The following is a 7,584-nucleotide window of genomic DNA, read 5'->3' on the forward strand; positions in this document are numbered from 1 at the left end:
GTGTGTGCTTGGGCTTAGCATTGAGCATTCATGTGTAGAGACTCTTTTTGGAGTTAAACGTCAGGTTGTAGCCTGTTTCTGGCGTTTAACTCTAATTTGCAACCTGTTTCTGGCGTTTAACTCCAGAATAGGGCAGGATGTTGGTGTTTGAACGCCAGTTTACGTCATCAAAACTTGAGCAAAGAATAGACTATTATATATTTCTAGAAAGCTCTGGATGTCTACTTTCTAACACAATTGAGAGCACGCCAATTGAGCTTCGGTAGCTCCAGAAAATTCACTTCGAGTGCAAGAAGGTCAGAATCCAATAGCATCTGCAGTCTTTCTTCAGCCTCTGAATCAGATTTTAGCTCAGGTCCCTCAATTTCAGCCAGAAAATATCTGAAATCACAGAAAAACACACAAACTCGTAGTAAAGTCCAGAAATGTAAATTTTAAATAAAAACTAATAAAAATATACTAAAAAGTAATTAAAACATACTGAAAACTACCTAAAAACAATGCCAAAAGGCGTATAAATTATCCGCTCATCACAACACCAAACTTAAATTGTTGCTTGTCCCCAAGCAACTGAAAATCAAATAGGATAAAAACAAGAGAATATACTATAGATTCCAAAATATCAATGAAACTTAGCTCCAATTAGATGAGCGGGACTAGTAGCTTTTTGCCTCTGAACAGTTTTGGCATCTCACTTTATCCTTTGAAGTTCAGAATGATTGGCATATATAGGAACTCAGAATTCAGATAGTGTTATTGATTCTCCTAGATCAGTGTGTTGATTCTTGAACACAGCTACTTTATGAGTCTTGGCCGTGTCCCTAAGCACTTTGTTTTCCAGTATTACCACCGGATACATAAATGCCACAGACACATAACTGGGTGAACCTTTTCAGATTGTGACTCAGCTTTGTTAGAATCCCCAATTAGAGGTGTCCAGGGTTCTTAAGCACACTCTTTTTGCTTTGGATCACGACTTTAGCCGCTCAGTCTCAAGCTTTTAACTTGACACCCTCACACCATAAGCACATGGTTAGGGATAGCTTGGTTTAGCCGCTTAGGCCAGGATTTTATTCCCGTGGGCCCTCCTATCCATTAATGCTCAAAGCCTTGGATCTTTTTTTTTTTACCCTTGCCTTTTGGTTTAAAGGGTTACTGGTTTTTTCTGATTGTTTTTTCTTTTTCTTTTATTTTTGCCTTTTTTTTTCGCAAGCCTTGTTTATTCACTGCTTTTTCTTGCTTCAAGAATCAATTTTATGATTTTTCAGATTATCGAATAACATTTCTCCTTTTTTATCATTCTTTCAAGAGCCAACAATTTTAACATTCATAAACAACAAATTCAAAAGACATATGCACTGTTCAAGCATTCATTCAGAAAACAAAAAGTATTGTCACCACATCAAAATAATTAAACTAATCTCAAGGATGAATTTGAAATTCATGTACTTCTTGTTCTTTTGTAATTAAAAACATTTTTCATTTAAGAAAGGTGATGGATTCATAGGACATTCATAGCTTTAAGACATAGACACTTAGACACTAATGATCATGTAATAAGACACAAAAATAAATAAAACATAAGGCATAGGAAACGAAAACAGAAAAAAAATAATAAATAGACAAGGAGATTAAGGAGCGGGTCCACCTTAGTGATGGCGGCTTGTTCTTCCTCTTGAAGATCTTATGGAGTGCTTTAGCTCCTCAATGTCTCTTCCTTGCCTTTGTTGCTCCTCCCTCATAGCTTTTTTATCTTCTTTAATTTCATGGAGGAGGATAGAATGCTCTTGGTGCTCCACCCTTAATTGTCCCATGTTGGAACTTAATTTTCCTATGGAGGTGTTGATTTGCTCCCAATAGTTTTGTGGAGGAAAGTGCATCTCTTGAGGCATCTCAGGGATTTTTTATGATGAGAAATTTCCTCATGCTCTTGTTGAGGTCCATAAGTGGGCTCTCTTGTTTGCTCCATCCTTTTCTTAGTGATGGGCTTGTGAGATAAATATCTCCATCTCTCATGACTCAGAGTTGGAAGCAATTGCCTTCCCTTTCCTCTTTCTAGAGGTTTCTCTGGCCTTAGGTGCTATAAATGGTTATGGAAAAATAAAAAGCAATGCTTTTACTACACCAAACTTAGAAGGTTTGCTCGTCCTCGAGCAAAAGAAGAAAGAAAGGAGGAGAAGAATAAGAGATGGAGGAGATGGAGGTGTGTGAATGGTTCGGCCAAGGGGGTTTTAGGTGGTTATGATGTGTGAAAAGGAAGGAGTGATGGTTTGAATTTGAGTGGGTGGGTGTAGGTGGGTTGTATGATGGTTTTGGAGGAGAAATGGAGGTGATTGGTGAAGGGTATTTGGAAAAGAGTGTTATGAAAAGGTGGGAGAGAGAGAGAAAGAGAGGTGGGGTAGGTGGGGATCCTGTGGGATCCACAGATCCTGAGGGGTCAAGGACTTATCATCCCTGCTCCATTTAGGTGTGCAAAATGCCCTTAGAGTGCACTTCTGGCGTTAAACGCCAGGTTGCTGCTTGTTTATGGCGTTTAATGCCAGCTTTTCTCCTATTCTTGGCGTTAAACGCTAATTAGATGCTCTGTTCTGGCGTTAAACGCCAGTCTGGTGCCTGTTTCTGGCGTTAAACACCCAGAATGGTGCCAGACTGGGCGTTTAACGCCCATTCTGGTAAGCTCTTCCTCCAGGGTGAGCTATTTTTCATTCTATTTTTGATTTTTCAGTTGTTTTTGTGACTTCACATGATCATCAACCTAAAGAAAACATAAAATAGCAATGGAAAATAAATAGATATAATTAAATAGCATTGGGTTGCCTCCCAATAAGCACTTCTTTAATGTCAATAGCTTGACAGTGAGCTCTCATGGAGCCTCACAGATAATCAGAGCAGGGTTGGGGCCTCTCAACACCAAACTTAGAGTTTGGTTGTGGCCTCTCAATACCAAACTTAGAGTTTGGTTGTAGCCTCCTAACACCAAACTTAGAGTTTGAATGTGGGGGTTTTGTTTGACTCTGTATTGAGAGAAGCTTTTCATGCTTCCTCTCCATGGTTACAGAAGGATAACCTTGAGTCTTAAATACAAGGTAGTCCTTATTTAACTGAAGGACCAACTCTCCTTTGTCAACATCAATCACAGCTTTTGCTGTGGCTAGGAAGGGTCTGCCAAGGATGATGGATTCATCCTCATCCTTCCCAGTGTCTAGGATTATGAAATCAGCAGGGATGTAAAGGCCTTCAACCTTTACTAGCACGTCCTCTACTAGTCCATAAGCCTGTTTCATTGATTTGTCTGCCATCTCTAGTGAGATTCTTGCAGCTTGTACCTCAAAGATTCCTAGTTTCTCCATTACAGAGAGTGGCATGAGGTTTATCCCTGACCCCAGGTCACATAGAGCCTTCTCAAAGGTCATGGTGCCTATGGTACAAGGTATGAAGAATTTTTCGGGATTCGATTTCTTCTGAGGTAATGTCTACATCATTAATGCATTCAGTTCATTGGTGAACAAGGGGGGTTCATCCTCCAAAGTCTCAGTACCAAATAACTTGACATTCAGCTTCATGATTGCTCCTAAATATTTAGCAACTTGCTCTTCAGTGATGTCTTCATCCTCTTCAGAGGAAGAATATTCATCAGAGCTCATGAATGGCAGAAAGAAGTTCAATGGAATCTCTATGGTCTCTGTTTGAGCCTCAGATTCCTTTGGTTCCTCAAAGGGAAATTTTTTCTGCCCAGAGGATGTCCCACGAGGCTTTTCTCACTGGGACTTACGTCCTCCTCACTCTCTCCAGGTTCGGCCATATTGGTCATGGTTATTGCCTTGCACTCTCTCTTGGGGTTTTCTTCTGTATTGCTTCGGAGAGTACTGGGAGGACTTTCAGTAATCTTGTTACTCAGCTGACCCACCTGTGCCTCCAAATTTTTAATGGAGGACCTTGTTTCATTCACGAAACTTAGTGTGGTCTTGGATAGATCAGAGACTATGGTTGCCAGGCCAGAATGGCTCTTGTTCAGAATTCTCTATTTGTTGCTGAGAAGATGATGGAAAAGACTTGCTATTGCTAAACCTATTTCTTCCACCATTATTATTGAAGCCTTGTTGAGGCTTCTGTTGGTCCTTCCATGAGAAATTTGGATGATTTCTCAATGAAGGATTATAGGTGTTTTCATAGGGTTCTCCCATGTAATTCACCTCTGCCATTGCAGGATTCTCAGGATCATAAGCTTCTTCTTCAGAAGATGCTTCTTTAGTACTGTTGGATGCAGCTTGCAATCCATTCAGACTCTGAGAAATCATATTGACTTGCTGAGTCAATATTTTGTTCTGAGCCAATATGGCATTCAGAGTATCAATTTCAAGAACTCCCTTCTTCTGAGGTGTCCCATTGTTCACAGGATTCCTCTCAGAGGTGTACATGAACTGGTTATTTGCAACTATTTCAATGAGCTCCTGAGCTTCTGTAGGGGTTTTCAGATGAAGAGATCCTCCTACAGAATGGTCCAATAACATTTTTGACAACTCAGATAGACCATCATAGAATATACATATGATGTTCCATTCTGGAAGCATGTCAGTAAGACACCTTTTGATTAATTGCTTATATCTTTCCCAAGCTTCATAGAGGGACTCACCTTCCTTCTGTCTGAAGGTTTGGATTTCCACTCTAAGCTTGCTCATCTTTTGAGGTGGACAGAAAAGCACTGACCAGCTTATCCCAAGAGTTCAGGCTATCCTTAGGTTGTGAATCTAACCATGTTCTAGCTCTGTCTCTTACAGCAAAAGGGAAAAGCATAAGCCTGTAGACCTCGGGATCAACTCTATTGGTCTTGACAGTGTCACAGATTTGCAAGAATTCAGCTAAAAACTGATGAGGATCTTCCATTGAAAGTCCATGAAACTTACAATTCTGCTGCATTAGAGAAACCAATTGAGGCTTAAGCTCAAAATTGTTTGCTCCAATTGCAGGAAGTGAGATGCTTCTTCCATAGAAGTTAGAATAGGGTGCAATCAAGTCACCAAGCATCTTCCTTGCATCTCCACCATTGTTATTAGGTTCAGCCATGTCTCCTTCTTTTTCAAAAATTTCTGTCAGGTCTTCTCCAGAGGGTTGTTCTTTAGCTTCTCTTAGTTTCCTCTTAAGAGTCCTTTCAGGTTCAGGATCAGCTTCAATAAGAATGTCTTTATCCCTGTTCCTGCTCATATGAAAAAGAAGAAAACAGAAAAGAAGAGGAATCCTCTATGTCACAGTATAGAGATTCCTTTATGTGAGTAGAAGAAGATAAGAAGAGAAGAAGGAGAAAGAGAAAAATTCAAACACAGAGAAGAAAGGGGTTCAAATTTTGACTGGAAAATGAGTGCTAGTAGAGAAATAAATAAATAGAAAGACATGAGAGAGAGAGGCATTCGAATTTAAATTAAAATAAAAGGAAAAATATTTTTGTTTTTATTTTAATTATTAGTTAGAATTCGAAAATTACAAAGAGAAATAAAATTAAATTAAAATTTAAAACAATTAGTTAATTAAAAAGAATTTTGAAAAATTGGAGAGGAGTTTTCGAAAATTAGAGAGAGAAAATTAGTTAGGTGATTTTGAAAAAGATATAATTGAAATAGAAAACTTTTAAAATCAAACAAAAAGTCAAGTAGTTAATTGAAAAAGATTTGAAAATCAATTTTGAAAAGATAAGAAGTTAGAAAAGATTTTGAAATTAAGTTTTGAAAAAGATATGATTTGAAATTTAATTTGAAAAAGATTTGAAAAGGAAATTTAAAAAGATTTGATTTTGAAGTTGAAGTTGATTACTTGACTAACAAGAAACTAAAAGATATGATTTTAAAATTCAAAGATTGAACCTTTCTTAATAGGCAAGTAACAACTTGAAAAATTTTTGAATTAAAACATTAAAGTTAGTGAGATTTTCGAAAATATGGAGTAAGAATAAGAAAAAGATTTTGAAAATCAAATAAAAAAATTTCGAAAATATATAAAAATAAATGAAAAAGATTTGATTTTTGAAAAAGATATGAAAAGATAGAATTTTGAAATTGAAATTTATGAGTAAAACAAGGAAAGATATATTTTTTATTTTTGAATTTTTAATGAGAAAAGAGAAAAAACAACAAAATGACTCAAAACATGAAAATTATGAATCAAAACAAGAACAAAATGCAAGAACACTTTGAATGTCATGATCAACACCAAGAACACTTTGAATGTCAAGATGAACATCAAGAACATGTTTTTGAAAATTTTTAAGAAAAGAAAAACATACAAGACACCAAACTTAAAAATTTTTACTCTATAGACACTAATAATTCAAAAATGCATATGAAAAACAAGAAAAGACACAAAACATGAAAATACAAAGATCAAACAAAGAAGATCATCAAGAACAACTTGAAGATCATGAAGAACTCAATGCATGGATTTTTGAAAATTTTAGTGAAAATTAAAAATATGCAATTGACACCAAACTTACAATTTGACCCAAGACTCAAACAGGAAACATAAAATTATTTTTGGTTTTCTGATTTTATAAAATTTTTATGGATTTTTCGAAAATTATTTGAAAAAAGGAAAATAAGGATTTCAAAATTTTTTAATGAGAATTCCAGGAATCATGCAATGTTAGTCTAAAGCTCCGGTCCAGGAATTAGACATGGCTTACTAGCCAGCCAAGCTTTCAGTGAAAGCTCCGGTCCAAAACACTAGACATGACAAATGGCCAGCCAAGCTTTAGCAGATCATTACATTCGACAGCAAGATTGATAGAAATCAACAAGCTCTTGTGATGATAAGTTGAAACCTCGGTCCAAAAGATTAGACATGGCTCCACAGCCAGCCAGATTTCAACAGATAATCATGAAACTCTAGAATTCATTCTTAAAAATTCTGAAGAACAGAATAGAAATTTTTTTGAAAATTTTTCAAAAATAAAAATAATAAAAACAAAAAACTTAAAATTAAAATAAAATTACCTAATCTGAGCAACAAGATGAACCGTCAGTTGTCCAAACTCAAACAATCCCCGGCAACGGCGCCAAAAACTTGGTGCACGAAATCGTGATTGTTCATTCCCCCGCAACGGTGCCAAAAACTTGGTACGCACGTTCATAATCTCAATTCTTCTTCACAACTCCGCACAACTAACCAGCAAGTGCACTGGGTCGTCCAAGTAATAAACCTTACGTGAGTAAGGGTCGATCCCACGGATATTGTCGGTTTGAAGCAAGCTATGGTCATCTTGTAAATCTCAGTCAGGCGGATTCAAATGGTTATGGAGATTTGATAATTAAAATATAATTAAAACATAAAATAAGATAGAGATACTTATGTAATTCATTAGTGAGAATTTCAGATAAGCGTATGGAGATGCTTTGCTCCTTCTGAATCTCTGCTTTCCTACTGCCTTCATTCAATCATTCATTTTCCTTTCCATGGCAAGCTGTATGTTGGGCATCACTGTTGTCAATGGATACTTCCCATCCTCTCAGTGAAAATGGTCCAAATGCGCTGTCACCGCACGGCTAATCATCTGTCGGTTCTCGATCGTGTTGGAATAGGATCCATTGATCCTTTTGC

General features: G+C 36.8%; 1 non-coding gene across 1 annotated transcript; it reads left to right on the forward strand.

Moving 5' to 3' along the window:
* The first annotated feature begins 4,565 nt into the window (after positions 1–4,565).
* On the forward strand, positions 4,566–4,673 carry LOC112774541 (small nucleolar RNA R71). The gene has a single exon (XR_003189025.1). It is a non-coding gene; the product is annotated as a small nucleolar RNA R71 (small nucleolar RNA).
* The last annotated feature ends 2,911 nt before the right edge of the window (positions 4,674–7,584 follow it).

The sequence above is a fragment of the Arachis hypogaea genome, chromosome 18 (assembly GCF_003086295.3).
Source record: "Arachis hypogaea cultivar Tifrunner chromosome 18, arahy.Tifrunner.gnm2.J5K5, whole genome shotgun sequence".
NCBI lineage: Eukaryota > Viridiplantae > Streptophyta > Magnoliopsida > Fabales > Fabaceae > Arachis > Arachis hypogaea.